The following is a 19,769-nucleotide window of genomic DNA, read 5'->3' as shown; positions in this document are numbered from 1 at the left end:
TATGTTTTGGTTTTCATACATAAGCATTTCTGCACTGTATATATAAAACAATTGTTCATCTGTCCACAAGTACTGTAGATTCATTTTCATTTTGCATTTATGCTTTTGGCGGTGAAATGGAGAAGGGAAGGTTGTGCAAGCTTAAGCCAAGTACAGTAAAGGTGTATTCACAGGTAAAGTGATTGTGGACTAAGTAATTAAAACATCGCCCTTTCATTATCTAAAAAAATGTAAAAGTTAGAACTTGTTCTTTTTTCTATAACGCCGGTATACAAAGTTAAAACTTGTTCTTTTTTCTTTGTGTGGATACAGTGAAACAACCTTTTGCAACAATCGTTTCTCATTGTCTTAAAAGGTCACACTAGCAACAGTTTATTATCCAGTTTTCAAACATACATGTAAGTGTGGTGAAACTAAGGGTGTGTACACACGGTGAGATTTTTTCTTCCGATTCTGACTATATAGTCAGAATCGGAAGAAAGGTTAGTGCAGATCCCGATTCGATGCCAATGCGCGGTCCCGCGCGGTCGGCATCGAAAGAAAAGATAGACTGTGCAGCAAGTCAATTATGACTATCTCTATAGAAGAGATAGTCAAAATTGACACTTAGCCAAAATCGCACAGAGCCAGTATCGCAAGCACACTCATTATGTGCTTGCGATACTGACTATGTGCCGACCTGACCCTGTCGCATAGTGAGAATTGGGCATAGCCCGAATCTCACCATGTGTACACACCCTTAGGGTGTTTACACACGGTGAGATCCTTGCTATGCCCGATTTTCACTTTGCGATTTCCCTTGAACTCCCTGGAGCCCAGATAGCACAGATTTTGACTAACTTTTCTTGAGATATGGAGTATATGTGATTACGATTGGCTTATGTGAGATTTTGGCTTATGTGAGATGTCATTGACATGTGAGAAGAACTAGATAGTACACCGATCGAGCAAGGATTGACTTGCCTGCACAGTCTATCTTTTCTTGCGATGCCGACCTGGCGGGACCGCGCATCGGGATCGAATCGGGATCACAAGGTGACTTTCACCTTGCGATCTGCACTAACTTTTCTTGCGATTTTGACTATGTAGTCAAAATCGAAAGAAAATATCTCACCGTGTGTACACACCTTTAGGATTATCCCAACAATCTGTGTGAATATATGATACTCAGGGATTAGTCCTAAACCGGATAACCTGCTATTTTAGCACATGCTTTTTTATTAATTTATACTTTTATGTTTTTTTGTCCTTTATGTTCTTATATGTGTATTTAAAATAAATAAATAAATAAATTTATGTTCTTATATGTGTATTTAAAATAAATAAATGTGTGTTCTTATATCTAACTGAAGTCTCCCAACTTTTTCTAACAGATTCACAGCCAATATATATACGTAGATGTAATTTTCTATTTGAATATATATTCTATTAGATAATGAGAAGCGCAATGTTTTAATTATTGAACTATTTCTGAATGCCAGAGACTCTAACCAAGTCTCAAACACATGCAGCTGTATACATTGTCGGGAAAGGGGGGGGGGGGGGGTGGGGTTGTTTTACCACTGGAGATCAGACCTCTCCTTTTTCTATTTGATTGTGGGCTATGCCACATCTCTTGATAGAACTGCCAAGCTTATACTGTATGCCAAAGGTTCTAAAATGCAGTCCTCAAAGCACCCCAATGGTCCAGGTTTTAAGTGTATCCATGCTCGGCCACAAGTAACTTAATTAACACCTAAGTTAATTTGAGCCATGGACATACCTAAAACCTGGACCGGCGGGGTACCCAGAGGACCACGTTTGAGAACCTCTGGTATATTCCATGCACTGATGTAGAACTGGACAGATCAGCATACACATGGAACTGCATTTTTTTTCAAACGCATTTTATGCCTGGACATTGACATAAAATGCACCATCTCTGAATGAACCCCATGGTATTATTTGAATATTGCAGATATAGGCATGCTGTTTTTATTATAGCTTCCCAATTGGCACATCAGCATTTAGGATTGTAAGGACTACATAGTAAGATTTCTGGTGCAGGGATTTCTAACATCAAGGCTGTTGTTACAGATCAGGGATATATCCTTTAACGCCTAACACCCCCTCCCCCCCCCCCTCACCTCCAGCAACACCAACAGCAGATAAATAGACCCTGATGTGGGCTCATGCTTTACAGGCTTAAAAAAAACAGCCTTTGGAATCAATATTATTGTCCTTGAATGAGGATATGCTGAGAATATTGACAGCAAAAATACCAATTTAATTATAATACATTATAATACATTTTTTTTTCTTTTTCCATCTGAAGCAGAGCCCAAAAACTGAAGAGTCGGATGTAAAATATTTGTAATATTTAGGAAAGCCAGAGTTTTACATAAAAGTAAACAGCAGAGCCTAAAGGCACAATTTTCAGCAACACAATAAAATGTGCAGTGAATTTATGGCGGCCATCCATTAGCTCTTACCAAGCCGGCATCACCCCATATCTGCAGTCCATCATTATAATAGAGGGTTAATGCACCAAATTTACATAAAAAAGTCATATTGTCTGCATGAATTATTTACGCTCTCAGCTGTTTTTACAGCTTGGATTCGGGGAGGGATTCTGCCAGTAAATTACTCTGTAGAGACCCGACGGTATCTGCAAACAGAGCTCAGAATAGAAATAAAATGTGCAAGGCGTGAGCTGGTGGCTGGGACACAATGACATGAAGCAACGCTGTCTTTGTTGTGTAGAAGCCGGACAGCTGAAGGATGGACAACTGGACGCTGGAATGTTCTCAAGAAAAACATTATTTAAATCAAGGGATAGTAACCAATCTGCAAGAGATTTTATTAAGGATCTGCAATTACATCATTGTTTTCCCTCCTGTTTTATTTACCATAAATATTTTCATGCTTTTTTTAATATAGCACTTGATTAGGTATATCGCATTAACTAAGCATGATTCATATGAAGTATATTTTTTTTTACTATAATACTCACAAATCCTTATACATTTATTATAAGCTATATTCAGCATCTTACCCATTGGCACTTCTCTTAATTTTCCTGATAATCTTTGAAGTATTTCCAAGGTTGGCACAGTGTTTAGTGTTACTTCCTTGCAGCACTTCCAACAGGACATGGTCTGCATGAAGTTGTATGTTCTCTCCTGGTCGTATTCAGGGCCGGCTCTACCATTAGGCAACTTTAGGCATCTGTCTAGGGGCACCGACCCCTGGAGGTCATTGCTGAATTCATCTAGTAAAAAACTGAAGGATGTCTCTGTATGCGGCCTCCTCCTTTTACACTGCGTTGGTCATTGCTGCAGTTTTAATCAGGTGCGGCCGCCACTATCAGACTGTACCACAGTCTCAGCACTTCCTCCATGCTGACATGTGTAACATCAAGCCATGTATAGGAGGCAAATGTAACTATAACTCCCTAGGGTTATCCCCATGGCTGCTCCTCATAGCCCTGATGCACCTACTCTAGGCCTCTGGATCCCGTCTCTCCAGCTGCAAGCAGCACCTGACTACATGTCTGCACCTACAGCGTCAATGTAATGCTGCTGCCGCCTGGAAGAGGTATCCTGCCAATGCCGAGGGATAAACAAGAAATAGGATGACACAAGAAAACACAGAAAGTGCATATCTTACAGCCCGATGGGTGGTTTTCACTTGTAAACAGCATAATACGAAAAACACAGGCACTGGGGCATTATACAGCACATATGGAGGAGGGGACAGTAATGAACATACAGATTGGGGGACAGAACACAATATAGAGCATACAAATATATGTATACACATACAATTAAAAGGATGTAGTTGGCATCTCAGCAGATGTGATGCAGGCATTCAGAATACCACCGCCGGAATCCTGACACCTTCAGAATGCAGAATCCAGAATCCTGACACCTGGCATCCTGACTGTTAGTATGCCAGGCAGGGTGAGTCTTAGGCTGTGGGGAGGGAAGGTTACGGTAGGGAGAAGGGTTAATTAATTTCATTCAAAATGTCAGTATTATGGTGGTCGGAATGCCACTGTCGATATTCTGACTGCAGGCATCAACCCCAATTAAATATCCCCATCAGACTCCATATACAGTATATATTAAAAAAAAAAATAAGGGAAATTGGCTTCAGTGTCCTATACGATTCCTAACGTGCCGGCTAGTGTGTATCCATAAAGAGTAGATGGCACTCAAGGACTTTTAAAGTGAAAGTACATTGTGAGCAAAGTCACAACATTTTTAGACTTTATTAACAATAAACTTTATCACTGTAAAAGTCGCTGAGTATTGTCCCTTTTCTCTGTATATGTATAATGATGCAATTCACCTCAGCCCACCTAATGGCCACCTGCATCTCCCCTCTTGGAGGTGGTTGTGGGGGGGGGGGGGTTGCAGGTTAGGGGGTGCTAAGCTGATACTTTGTCTAGGGTGCAGAGAGATCTTGCAACGGCCCTGGTCGTATTTGTTTTCTTTGGGTATTCTGGGTAATTATCATGGGCTATACTGGTACTGTAGGGTAATTGGCTACTGACTGCATTAGTCCCAATGTATGCTTGTGTGGCTAAGTAGGGTGGGGTAAGGTCCACTAGTGCAGGAACTAATGCGCCTCAATGAGATCATCTGATTGTACATTGCTACAGCATATGTTGGAAATATAAATCAAGGACAATAGTATATGCATGAAAAGATCAACATGATATATTTACAATTATGTTTCTATTCATTTTATACAGTTGAAATTGTGCAGTAAGATTTCTTAGTACTTATTCTTTTAACAAATCTTCATATTCTTGCTCATACTTTAGAATGGTATCTGGCCTGCCATAGACCCCATGCCAAAATACTAATAAATAATACTAATAATATGTTAATAAATTATTAACATAGTAAAATAAGTACTTTTTGGGCTTTACAAAGCAGTAATTTTTGTAAATGTGAGAATATGTTTTAATTCATCAAGAGAAGTAATTTTCTTCCCTTTTGTGGTGTTAGGAAGAGTAATTCCCACTAGAAAGATCACTTTTATACTTTGGCATTCTGGGACAGAGGTAAGAGGGGGAGCAGGTGACAAATGTAAAGCATGCAGACATTGGAGTTTGGAGGACGTTCATCTTAGCTCAACTCTAATTTGCAGTGTAAATATAAGGCTGCCAAGTATCTGTGTGTTGCATTGAAAAGCAAGCCGTATTTTCAAAGCACCAAAACAGAAAATATAATTTGCATAATTTGCATCACAACATTGGCTATCTGGGTGCACATTATAGCGCTTACAATTGTTACTGTTATATGCAGATACTCGCCCAGCTGCAGAGTTGAATGCATCTATGCAGCCGGATTGACCTTCTCTGTACACTTGGTTCCACATCATCATCATCAGTGTACGCTTTAACCAGCATCTTTATCTTTGGTGCAAAAGATGTGTCAGAAAACAGCTGTATTATTTACATGTTCACATAACTATGCAAAGCAAACAATTTTACTGGCACACCCTCTCCGATCTTAGCTTACATAAAATGCCCCCCCCCCCCCCCCCCCCCCCATTACTGCCCTGTTATGCCTACTGGACTACAGAGATATGTACAACAGTGGTTGCATGTGCTTGGTTTGGCATTGGCCCCTTAATCTCATTTGGCACCTCATTGTAAATTAGGTCAAGAGTCAGCAAGAGGCAACTTTGCCTCCATGCAGCGTGCTGCTACTTTTTTGACGCCCCATGAAGCCTACTTACACAACATCTGCCAAAGCTGTTACTGTGTAGGTGGCCTAGGGCTGCACATACAGTCTAGCGACCATGTCGATTCTCCCCAGGCTTAAACACACAGCTTTGGCAAAAACAGTGAGTGTGTGCACAGCATAAAGGTGTGTGGCCAAACAGAACAATATGACACTTATGTGCAGTCACTCTTATCACCCACAATCCAGATTCTCATCTTCTCCACCTTATCACACCAATGTGAACCCCCCCTCTTGGCCCCCATTTAAGTGTTCGGTTTTTTACTATTATACTTGCTTTTAGCAATGTGTCATTAGTTTTGTACAAGAGTTGCTAAGCTTATCGGTGCTTTCATATGCATAATGGTCGCAGGCAGACAAGAATGAGATTTTGTATATACATATAGAAAAATAAATTAAACATACGCGGTGACATTTGTATCTGAAAGAGTTTTGTACTTTGAATACTGCAAAAAGTCATGATTTGCTACAGCATCTGATCAATAGGCTTGCCAGATTAGAATTGAATCTTTTAGATACTTAAATTTATTGTAAGTTTACATATTCAGTTTTCTCCAGAACAGAACATATTGCGCGCTATATTCTATGGCGGAATTCTTCAATGGATGCCTAAAGTTCTCTTCTTCATACAGTATGTCACAGTTACAGAGGAAAAGTTTCTATCTATCTGTCTGTCTGCAGAGCCGGCCCTAGGTATAGGCAAACTAGGCAATTTCCTAGGGCATCTGGTATGCCTAGGGGCATCAGCAGCTTCTGCTGATTAAAATGATATGCGGCATGCCTATATTCTGTGTGTAGCATTTCGTACGCAGATACAGCCACAGTCTCACACAGTATATAGGCATGCTGCATATCATTTTAATCAGCAGAAGCTGCTTGTGTATCCTAGCCACATAGCAATGCAAATAAGATGCATTTTCATAAAAAAATAGGCACCCGACGTTAGCAGAGCTGGCAGTTGGAACTACATGTGTCATTATGTGTATAAGGGCATTAATAATGTGTAACATATGTGTAAGGGGCACTATGTGTGTCATTATGTGTATAAGGGCACTAATAATGTGCGGCATATGTGTAAAAGCCAAATGTGCACACTGTTCTTATTTAAATTACAGGGGGTAGGAAAACAAAAAAAAGGACTGCTATGGGTGGGGGGTGATGGTGCTGGGAAAGGGGTGCAGGGTCAGAGGCGGAACTAGCGGTGGTGCTAGGGGGCACCAGCCAAAATCTTGCCTAGGGCATCATATTGGTTAGGGCCGGCTCTGTCTGTCTGTGGACACTGTGGCATAATGTGGACTGGGACATTGGGGTAAAATTTACTAAGATGGGAGTTCTATTTAAGATGGGATGTTCAGATTCCAGGTATTATCTTCTAGAAGGTGCTAGATAAATGAGAAGTAGAATCTGATTGCTATGGGCAACATCCCATCTTAATAAATTTACCCCATTGTGTGGCATAATGTAGACTAGGACACTGTGTGGCATACTGTGAACTCGGGACACTACAGTGTGTTTTACACATTGTGATGCCTGGAATATGTATACATTATACTTTTTAATAACATCACTAGTATAAATAGTCTACATATTCATAATACCTACAGTATCTCTGCTGTTAAAGCCCATTTTCCTATTGTCTAAGCCATATCAAATAATATGTTCATTTTTAAATCTACCTACAGTGGGATATTTATTCTTAACTGCAGTTTTATTCTGCTTGTCGGTGTTAGTGTTGCGCAAGAGCGGTGAACGTAGATGGTTTCTGGGGAGATGCAACTGGGATCATCCTGGCTGGAGACCTATCAAGTGCTTTTGGCTTTGTAATACCTAATATTGCCGCTGACTGCCTATGCAATGCAATGCATGTGCTTCTGCGTTAGTGTTCATCACAGTAAAAAGTTTGATGCCAACTACGCTTGTTATTTTTTTTATCTGGCAGGGGTAACACTCGGGTGTTACAGTTATGTCAATATTACACTATTCTGGTTTTCCGCTGGTTTTTTTTTTCATGAAAATGAATTGACAGTTGTTACAGTGAGAATGTGCTGTAGTTGTAAAGCACAGTGCTTATCAAAAAGTAATTCATTTGTATTTTATTATTATTATTATTATTATTATTATTTTCACCTATGTTAAGTGTTAGAAGTGTCTGTTAAAATATTTTTTAGGGGAGCAGTGCCAGGTAGCGCTGACAGTGATTTCACTGTTTGTTTATTATGTTGCTTTGGTAGAAGAGCCTGGGCCTATTCCTTGTGTTTTCCCGAAGCCAAAAGTTGTAAGTGTTTTTTTCCCCTCTGTTTTCTATTTATAGGTTTCCTAGGCACTAATATGCCAATGGTTTGCCAATCAGATCTTTTTTCTAATGAGATTTCCTGTCGTTTCTGACATAGAAATAATAACAGGATGTCCTGTGCCAGCCATGCCCCCGACCACTATCCCTGTTTGATGTCATCACCAAGGAGGCATGTACACCAGTGCCAGGGTGAGTGCAGCACCGCACAAAGTATCCCCAGGATGCTGCACAGACTGTTGGGTGCCCCCCAAGGGCTGCACAGACTGCAGGGTGCCTGACTGGTGTGTCTAAAGGACACTCCAGTTGGCACTGCAGCAGAGATTCTGGCTGCAAGTTGCCGATCCAGGCACCCTGCTAGCCAGATGCAGGGACTGTGGGGCGGCGGCGGCGCCAACCACACACCCCTAGTTACGGCACTGGTTTCTGAAAACTGAGCTTAATAAAACATATGATTTGTATGCTTAACATGTTAAAAATCAGGATGGCAATATGTAGTGTGTTGTGTTAGTGGCACTCTGGATGTAATTTTCTTGCGGTTTTGCCATTGAAAAAATTCAGGCATTTTTAAACTGGCCAAAAACACACAGCAAAATAGCAATCTGGCCAAATCGCTACTTGACAGTCTTTATTCATTATGCATGTACTGATGCCCAACAGTAGAGTTCCAAGTGTTTCAGCATTACCACATATGCACAATAAAATACATGGTCCTCAGCGTTACTGTTCTGTCTCACCATCTATTAGCAGGGCCAGATAAACAATGGGCAGATGGAGTACAGCTCCAGTCCGCCACATAAAAATAGGTCCATCATCATGAAAGCATGATGATGACCAGCCACCAGCTGGTCACACGGTCGGCCATAAATCATTAGCATTAAATTGTATTTCTATTTTCCACACCAATTTTTGTACTTTTACATATTTAGGGAGACATTGGGACTGATAATGTAGGGGGTCTACATGGCACAGGCCATGCCACACAGCACTAGTCACCCCCATCTGCCTCTCATAATAGGCAGGCCCTTGACCATTTTAAGCCCCAGGTCCATGAGACCCTTAATCCAGCCCTGTCTGTTAGACACTGAGGGCAATAGCCTCTATTGGCTGTTCTGGTCATTGTGTCCTTTATTTTTTTCCATTTATTTCTTGTCCGTATTCACCATTGTTTGCTCTCTGTATGTTGTTCAATACGGGACCTTCCCTAATCACTTTTTATCTTTTTGTGTGTATTTGATGGACTGTCTGACCTGCATTGATTTTTTTTTAATGCTGATATAAATAAAATGTTTTATAAAAATAAAAAAAATTGTGATCATTCTAACCATGAGCTACGCTATAGTACAAGGTGATTCAAAAGTAGCAGTACACCCTTTTGTTTCAAAAACTGTACAGGAAATAGTAAAACTGAATTAAGGTATGGGTGAGGTGGGCTATCTTTTAGAGTATGTACCGACATGGGCGCCATCTTGAAATCGGCCATCTTGAATCTAAGTCAGTTTCTGCAGCTATGACATGGAAACTTTGTTTTCCAGACATCAAAATGACCTCAATTCTCTCCTCTTTTGTCAAAGCCATCTTCAGTTACCTGCAACAACAAAAAAGTTGTAATTTTTGAACCATAACTGCTATTTCAAATCTGTTTGCAGCAATAAACTTTTCAGCACATTCTGATGTTGTTTGACATTTACACGACCCCCTTTCCTTTTGAAAAAAATGACTTAAATTCAAGATGGCCGATTTCAAGATGGTGCCCATGTTCGGTACATACCCTAAAAGACAGCCCACCTCACCCATACCTTACTGAAGTATTCAGTTTTCCTATTTCCTGTACAGTTTTTTAAATAAAAGGGTGTACTGCGACTTTTGAATCACCCTGTACTATACTGAGACTCAAGGTTAGAGTAATTTTCATTGCTAAATATTTAGCATAACCCCTGAGGATGGTCCTCTGACCTGCTTGAGAATCACTGTTCTAAGGGGGTAATTCAGACCTGATCTCTAGGTTGCGTTTTTTGCATCCCTGTGATCAGGTAGTCGCCGCCTACAGGGGGAGGCTTTTAGCTGTGTGTAGGTGTGCAAACACTTGTGCTAGAGAGCTGCACAAACAGCAGTTTGTGCAGTCTCTGCACAGCCCAGGATTTACTCACCCGCTGCGATGATCGGGGCCGGGGCTGACATCAGGAATCCTCCCACAAAACGCCGGGTCTCTCCTGCGTTTTTCCGGACACTCCCTAGAAACGCTTAGTTGCCACCCACAAACGGCTCATCTCCATGCGTTCGCTGCTGCGATCAGATTTTTTGCACCATCCCGCCACTGACCAGCGCTTCCCGTTGCTGCGGACCATCGCGCCTGCGCATTGCGGTGCATACGCATGCGCAGTTGAGACCTGAACGCCTGCTGTGCGAAAACGCACAGTAGCGATCAGGTTTGATTTAGCTCCTAAGCTAGGAAGTAGACTTCATCACTTCTATGTTTTTCAAATAAGCTTCTATGTATTTTATATGTGTGTGCTTTTAATCTTATTGGGAATAAAAATCATATTGATAATGTTATTGTAATCCAATCTAATATCTAATAGTAGTATTAATGTTTGTATTTTCTATTTTGCATGTTGTACGATGAGTCACTGTGAAATATATACCATACTCATGCATCTGTCATGCGTGTATGGGGACAGGCATGGACCAGTGAATCTCTTTCCAATAGCAGCGGCCTGGTAAGTGGGGATCTGCAAAGAAGGCCGCTGAAACCTACCACGGCCTCCGGGGAGCCACTGAACCAGCTGGGGTGTGGTGGACGTCAAGGTAGCGCAATGTCTTGAGTCTTCAGGGCTAGCTACATAGCAAGCTGGAGGGGGGACACAATATCGGGGATGGTGCATTCTCTCGTGAACAATAAATAAGTAAACAAAAGGATAATAAAAACTGTGAACAAACCCAGGGGTAGGAGAGCTACGAGGGTCAAAAATGAAAAATAGGCTAGTGGGGACAAAAAGAAGGAAAATAACAGCCATAGAAAGGAAAGTGAAAGAAAGAATAACAGTAAGGCAAAGGGAAGCACAATTCACTCTGGACTTAGGCCCTCATTCCGAGTTGTTCGCTTGCTAGCTACTTTTAAGCCGCCGCCCTCTCGGAGTGTATCTTAGCATAGCAGAATTGCGAACGAAAGATTAGCAGATTTGCGAATAGAAAATTCTAAGCAGTTTCTGAGTAGCTCGAGACTTACTCCTACACTGCGATCAGTTCAGTCAGTTTCGTTCCTGGTTTGACGTCACAAACACACCCAGCGTTCGCCCAGACACTCCCCCGTTTCTTCAGACACTCCCGCGTTTTTCCCAGAAACGTCAGCGTTTTTCCGAACACTCCCATAAAACGGCCAGTTTCCGCCCAGAAACACCCACTTCCTGTCAATCACACTCCGGTCACCAGAACGATGAAAAATCATCGTTATGCCGTGAGTAAAATACCTAACTTTTGAGTAAAATAACTAAGCGCATGCGCTCTGCGAACCTTGCGCATGCGCAGTAAGCGACTAATCGTAATATAGTGAAACTCGGCAACGAGCGAACAACTCGGAATGAGGGCCTTAGTTCTGTCCTGCTGGGAAAATCACCAAAGAGAATTAAGCCTACCAGTCCAAGCCCTAAATACATAATAAATTGGCACACCCGACCCCTCTGATGGCTATTGGCTAAATGCAAACAGGTGACCTATACATATCCTGCCCACAGCTTTAAGGTTTATTCAAACTTCAGTTCTCCTTTATTTATATTGGTGGTGACATTTCAAAAGGTACTTCACTGTATGATTGCCTCTGTGTGATATTTACATTAGTGATGAGCGGGTTCGGTTTCCGAGAAATCGAACCCACCCGAGCTTTACCTTTTTTACACGGGTCCGAGCAGACTCGGATCCTCCCGCCTTGCTCGGCTAACCCGAGCGCGCCCGAACGTCATCATCCCGCTGTCGGATTCTCGCGAGATTCGGATTCTATATAAGCAGCCGCGCGTCGCCGCCATTTTCCACACGTGCATTGAGATTGATAGGGAGAGGACGTGGCTGGCGTCCTCTCCGTTTATATACTAGTTATATACTACACAGTTGATCTGATTGCTTAGCTTATTGTGGGGAGGATTGGGGAGCAGCTGTTAGGAGGAGTACAGTGCAGAGTTTTGCTAATAGTGACCACCAGTTTTTTATCCGTTCTCTGCCTGAAAAAAACGCTCCATACCATATCTGTGCTCAGTGTGCAGTGCTGCATGATATATCTGTGCTGAGTGCTCACACTGCTTAATTGTGGGGACTGGGGAGCAGCTATAGCAGGAGTACAGTGCACAGTTTTGCTGACAGTGACCACAAGTATACGTTTGTCTGCCTGAAAAACACTCCTGTGGTGTCTTTTTTTTTATACTATAAACGCAGTCTGCTGACAGTGTCCACCAGGTCCATTATACTGTATATAGCAGTACGGTAGGCCACTGCTGTACCTACCTCTGTGTCGTCACTCGTCGTCCATAAGTATACTAGTATCCATCCATCTACATTGTATACCTGTGGTGTCTTTTTTTTTTATACTATAAACGCAGTCTGCTGACAGTGTCCACCAGGTCCATTATACTGTATATAGCAGTACGGTAGGCCACTGCTGTACCTACCTCTGTGTCGTCACTCGTCGTCCATAAGTATACTAAGTATCCATCCATCTACATTGTATACCTGTGGTGTCTTTTTTTCTTTATACTAAGTATAAACGCAGTCTGCTGACAGTGTCCACCAGGTCCATTATACTGTATATAGCAGTACGGTAGACCACTGCTGTACCTACCTCTGTGTCGTCACTCGTCGTCCATAAGTATACTAAGTATCCATCCATCTACATTGTATACCTGTGGTGTCTTTTTTTCTTTATACTAAGTATAAACGCAGTCTGCTGACAGTGTCCACCAGGTCCATTATACTGTATATAGCAGTACGGTAGGCCACTGCTGTACCTACCTCTGTGTCGTCACTCGTCGTCCATAAGTATACTAGTATCCATCCATCTACATTGTATACCTGTGGTGTCTTTTTTTTTTATACTATAAACGCAGTCTGCTGACAGTGTCCACCAGGTCCATTATACTGTATATAGCAGTACGGTAGGCCACTGCTGTACCTACCTCTGTGTCGTCACTCGTCGTCCATAAGTATACTAAGTATCCATCCATCTACATTGTATACCTGTGGTGTCTTTTTTTCTTTATACTAAGTATAAACGCAGTCTGCTGACAGTGTCCACCAGGTCCATTATACTGTATATAGCAGTACGGTAGACCACTGCTGTACCTACCTCTGTGTCGTCACTCGTCGTCCATAAGTATACTAAGTATCCATCCATCTACATTGTATACCTGTGGTGTCTTTTTTTCTTTATACTAAGTATAAACGCAGTCTGCTGACAGTGTCCACCAGGTCCATTATACTGTATATAGCAGTACGGTAGGCCACTGCTGTACCTACCTCTGTGTCGTCACTCGTCGTCCATAAGTATACTAAGTGTCCATCCATCTACATTGTATACCTGTGGTGTCTTTTTTTCTTTATACTATAAACGCAGTCTGCTGACAGTGTCCACCAGGTCCATTATACTGTATATAGCAGTACGGTAGGCCACTGCTGTACCTACCTCTGTGTCGTCACTCGTCATCCATAAGTATACTAAGTATCCATCCATCTACATTGTATACCTGTGGTGTCTTTTTTTCTTTATACTATAAACGCAGTCTGCTGACAGTGTCCACCAGGTCCATTAAACTGTATATAGCAGTAGGGTAGGCCACTGCTGTACCTACCTCTGTGTCGTCACTCGTCGTCCATAAGTATACTAGTATCCATCCATCTACATTGTATACCTGTGGTGCCTTTTAGTTGTGCGCATTAAAATATTGAGAACAAAAATGTGGAGGTTAAAAAAATAGGGAAAGATCAAGATCCACTTCCACCTCGTGCTGAAGCTGCTGCCACTAGTCATGGCCGAGACGATGAAATGCCATCAACGTCGTCTGCCAAGGCCGATGCCCAATGTCATAGTACAGAGCATGTAAAATCCAAAACACAAAAGATCAGTAAAAAAATGACCCAAAAATCAAAATTAAAAGCGTCTGAGGAGAAGCGTAAACTTGCCAATATGCCATTTACGACACGGAGTGGCAAGGAACGGCTGAGGCCCTGGCCTATGTTCATGGCTAGTGGTTCAGCTTCACATGAGGATGGAAGCACTCATCCTCTCGCTAGAAAAAAGAAAAGACTTAAGCTGGCAAAAGCACAGCAAAGAACTGTGCGTTCTTCGAAATCACAAATCCCCAAGGAGAGTCCAATTGTGTCGGTTGCGATGCCTGACCTTCCCAACACTGGACGGGAAGAGCTTGCGCCTTCCACCATTTGCACGCCCCCTGCAAGTGCTGGAAGGAGCACCCGCAGTCCAGTTCCTGATAGTCAAATTGAAGATGTCAGTGTTGAAGTACACCAGGATGAGGATATGGGTGTTGCTGGCGCTGGGGAGGAAATTGACAAGGAGGATTCTGATGGTGAGGTGGTTTGTTTAAGTCAGGCACCCGGGGAGACGCCTGTTGTCCGTGGGAGGAATATGGCCATTGACATGCCTGGTCAAAATACAAAAAAAATCAGCTCTTCGGTGTGGAATTATTTCAACACAAATGCGGACAACAGGTGTCAAGCCGTGTGTTGCCTTTGTCAAGCTGTAATAAGTAGGGGTAAGGACGTTAACCACCTCGGAACATCCTCCCTTATACGTCACCTGCAGCGCATTCATCATAAGTCAGTGACAAGTTCAAAAACTTTGGGCGACAGCGGAAGCAGTCCACTGACCAGTAAATCCCTTCCTCTTGTAACCAAGCTCCTGCAAACCACACCAACAACTCCCTCAGTGTCAATTTCCTCCTTACCCAGGAAAGCCAATAGTCCTGCAGGCCATGTCACTGGCAAATCTGACGAGTCCTCTCCTGCCTGGGATTCCTCCGATGCATCCTTGAGTGTAACGCCTACTGCTGCTGGCGCTGCTGTTGTTGCTGCTGGGAGTCGATCGTCATCCCAGAGGGGAAGTCGGAAGACCACTTGTACTACTTCCAGTAAGAAATTGACTGTCCAACAGTCCTTTGCGAGGAAGATGAAATATCACAGCAGTCATCCTGCTGCAAAGTGGATAACTGAGGCCTTGGCAGCCTGGGCGGTGAGAAACGTGGTTCCGGTATCCATCGTTAATTCAGAGCCAACTATAGACTTGATTGAGGGACTGTGCCCCCGGTACCAAATACCATCTAGGTTCCATTTCTCTAGGCAGGCGATACCGAAAATGTACACAGACCTCAGAAAAAGACTCACCAGTGTCCTAAAAAATGCAGTTGTACCCAATGTCCACTTAACCACGGACATGTGGACAAGTGGAGCAGGGCAGACTCAGGACTATATGACTGTGACAGCCCACTGGGTAGATGTATTGCCTCCCGCTGCAAGAACAGCAGCGGCGGCACCAGTAGCAGCATCTCGCAAACGCCAAATCGTTCCTAGGCAGGCTACGCTTTGTATCACCGCTTTCCAGAATACGCACACAGCTGAAAACCTCTTACGGCAACTGAGGAAGATCATCGCAGAATGGCTTACCCCAATTGGACTCTCCTGGGGATTTGTGACATCGGACAACGCCAGCAATATTGTGCGTGCATTACATCTGGGCAAATTCCAGCACGTCCCATGTTTTGCACATACCTTGAATTTGGTGGTGCAGAATTATTTAAAAAACGACAGGGGCGTGCAAGAGATGCTGTCGGTGGCCCGAAGAATTGCGGGCCACTTTCGGCGTTCAGGCACCGCGTACAGAAGACTGGAGCACCACCAAACACACCTGAACCTGCCCTGCCATCATCTGAAGCAGGAGGTGGTAACGAGGTGGAATTCAACCCTCTATATGCTTCAGAGGATGGAGGAGCAGCAAAAGGCCATTCAAGCCTATACATCTGGCCACGATATAGGCAAAGGAGGTGGAATGCACCTGTCTCAAGCGCAGTGGAGAATGATTTCAACGTTGTGCAAGGTTCTGCAACCCTTTGAACTTGCCACACGTGAAGTCAGTTCAGACACTGCCAGCCTGAGTCAGGTCATTCCCCTCATCAGGCTTTTGCAGAAGAAGCTGGAGACATTGAAGGAGGAGCTAAAACAGAGCGATTCCGCTAGGCATGTGGGACTTGTGGATGGAGCCCTTCATTCGCTTAACCAGGATTCACAGGTGGTCAATCTGTTGAAATCAGAGCACTACATTTTGGCCACCGTGCTCGATCCTAGATTTAAAACCTACGTTGTATCTCTCTTTCCGGCAGACACAAGTCTGCAGGGGTTCAAAGACCTGCTGGTGAGAAAATTGTCAAGTCAAGCGGAACGTGACCCGTCAACAGCTCCTCCTTCACATTCTCGCGCAACTGGGGGTGAGAGGAAAAGGCTAAGAATTCCGAGCCCACCCGCTGGCGGTGATGCAGGGCAGTCTGGAGCGAGTGCTGACATCTGGTCCGGACTGAAGGACCTGCCAACGATTACTGACATGTCGTCTACTGTCACTGCATATGATTCTCTCACCATTGAAAGAATGGTGGAGGATTATATGAGTGACCGCATCCAAGTAGGCACGTCAGACAGTACGTACGTATACTGGCAGGAAAAAGAGGCACTTTGGAGGCCCTTGCAGAAACTGGCTTTATTCTACCTAAGTTGCCCTCCCTCCAGTGTGTACTCCGAAAGAGTGTTTAGTGCAGCCGCTCACCTTGTCAGGAATCGGCGTACGAGGTTACTTCCAGAAAATGTGGAGAAGATGATGTTCATTAAAAATAAGAATTTACTTACCGATAATTCTATTTCTCATAGTCCGTAGTGGATGCTGGGGACTCCGTAAGGACCATGGGGAACAGCGGCTCCGCAGGAGACTGGGCACATCTAAAGAAAGCTTTAGGACTATCTGGTGTGCACTGGCTCCTCCCCCTATGACCCTCCTCCAAGCCTCAGTTAGGATACTGTGCCCGGACGAGCGTACACAATAAGGAAGGATTTTGAATCCCGGGTAAGACTCATACCAGCCACACCAATCACACCGTATAACCTGTGATCTGAACCCAGTTAACAGCATGATAACAGAGGAGCCTCTGAAAGATGGCTCACAACAATAATAACCCGATTTTTGTAACAATAACTATGTACAAGTATTGCAGACAATCCGCACTTGGGATGGGCGCCCAGCATCCACTACGGACTATGAGAAATAGAATTATCGGTAAGTAAATTCTTATTTTCTCTAACGTCCTAAGTGGATGCTGGGGACTCCGTAAGGACCATGGGGATTATACCAAAGCTCCCAAACGGGCGGGAGAGTGCGGATGACTCTGCAGCACCAAATGAGAGAACTCCAGGTCCTACTCAGCCAGGGTATCAAATTTGTAGAATTTTACAAACGTATTTGCTCCTGACCAAGTAGCTGCTCGGCAAAGTTGTAAAGCCGAGACCCCTCGGGCAGCCGCCCAAGATGAGCCCACCTCCCTTGTGGAGTGGGCATTTACAGATTTTTGGCTGTGGCAGGCCTGCCACAGAATGTGCAAGCTGAATTGTACTACAAATCCAACGAGCAATAGTCTGCTTAGAAGCAGGAGCACCCAGCTTGTTGGGTGCATACAGGATAAACAGCGAGTCAGATTTCCTGACTCCAGCCGTCCTGGAAACATATATTTTCAGGGCCCTGACAACGTCTAGCAACTTGGAGTCCTCCAAGTCCCTAGTAGCCGCAGGCACCACAAATAGGTTGGTTCAGGTGAAACGCTGAAACCACCTTAGGGAGAAACTGAGGACGAGTCCTCAATTCCACCCTGTCCGAATGGAAAATCAGATAAGGGCTTTTTCAGGATAAAGCCGCCAATTCTGACATGCGCCTGGCCCAGGCCAGGGCCAACAGCATGACCACTTTCCATGTGAGATATTTTAACTCCACAGATTTAAGTGGTTCAAACCAATGTGATTTTTGGAACCCAAAACTACATTGAGATCCCAAAGTGCCACTGGAGGCACAAAAGGAGGCTGTATATGCAGTACCCCTTTTACAAACGTGTGAACTTCAGGGACTGAAGCTAGTTCTTTTTGGAAGAAAATTGACAGGGCCGAAATTTGAACCTTAATGGACCCCAATTTCAGGCCCATAGACACTCCTGTTTGCAGGAAATGTAGGAATCGACCCAGTTGAATTTCCTCCGTCGGGCCTTACGGGCCTCGCACCACGCAACATTTTTTTCGCCAATTGCGGTGATAATGTTTTTGCGGTTACATCCTTCCTGGCTTTGATCAGGATAGGGATGACTTCATCCGGAATGCCTTTTTTCCTTCAGGATCCGGCGTTCAACCGCCATGCCGTCAAACGCAGCCGCGGTAAGTCTTGGAACAGACAGGGTCCTTGCTGGAGCAGGTCCCTTCTTAGAGGTAGAGGCCACGGATCCTCCGTGAGCATCTCTTGAAGTTCCGGTTACCAAGTCCTTCTTGGCCAAACCGGAACCACGAATATAGTGCTTACTCCTCTCCATCTTATCAATCTCAGTACCTTGGGTATGAGAGGCAGAGGAGGGAACACATACCCTGACTGGTACACCCACGGTGTTACCAGAGCGTCTACAGCTTATTGCCTGAGGGTCTCTGGACCTGGCGCAATACCTGTCGAGTTTTTAATCATGTGGAAGACTTCTGGGTGAAGTCCCCACTCTCCCGGGTGGAGGTCGTGCTGAGGAAGTCTGCTTCCCAGTTGTCCACTCCCGGAATGAATACTGCTGACAGTGCTATCACATGATTTTCCGCCCAGCGAAGAATCCTTGCAGCTTCTGCCATTGCCCTCCTGCTTCTTGTGTCACCCTGTCTGTTTACATGGGTGACTGCCGTGATGTTGTCCGACTGGATCAACACCGGCTGACCTTGAAGCAGAGGTCTTGCTAAGCTTAGAGCATTGTAAATGTCCCTTAGCTTCAGGATATTTATGTGAAGTGATGTCTCCAGGCTTGACCATAAGCCCTGGATATTCCTTCCCTGTGTGACTGCTCTCCAGCCTCGCAGGCGGGCATCCGTGGTCACCAGGACCCAGTCCTGAATGCCTAATCTGCGGCCCTCTAGAAGATGAGCACTCTGCAACCACCACAGGAGGGACACCCTTGTCCTTGGTGACAGGGTTATCCGCTGATGCATCTGAAGATGCGACCCGGACCATTTGTCCAGCAGGTCCCACTGGAAAGTTCTTGCGTGGAATCTGCCGAATGGGATTGCTTCGTAGGAAGCCACCATTTTACCCAGAACCCTTGTGCATTGATGCACTGAGACTTGGCTCGATTTTAGGAGGTTCCTGACTAGCTCGGATAACTCCCTGGCTTTCTCCTCCGGGAGAAACACCTTTTTCTGGACTGTGTCCAGGATCATCCCTAGGAACAGAAGACACGTCGTCGGAACCAGCTGCGATTTTGGAATATTGAAAATCCAATCGTGCTGCCGCAACACTACCTGAGATAGTGCTACACCGACCTGCAACTGTTCCCTGGATCTTACCCTTATCAGGGAATTGTCCAAGTAAGGGATAACTAAAATTCCCTTCCTTCGAAGGAATATCATCATTTCGGCCATTACCTTGGTAAAGACCCGGGGTGCCGTGGACCTTCCATACGGCAGCGTCTGAACTG

The sequence above is a fragment of the Pseudophryne corroboree genome, chromosome 2 (genome assembly GCF_028390025.1).
Source record: "Pseudophryne corroboree isolate aPseCor3 chromosome 2, aPseCor3.hap2, whole genome shotgun sequence".
Classification (NCBI taxonomy): Eukaryota; Metazoa; Chordata; class Amphibia; order Anura; family Myobatrachidae; genus Pseudophryne; species Pseudophryne corroboree.
The sequence above is the reverse complement of the archived record's forward strand: the minus strand, read 5'-3'. Positions refer to the sequence as shown.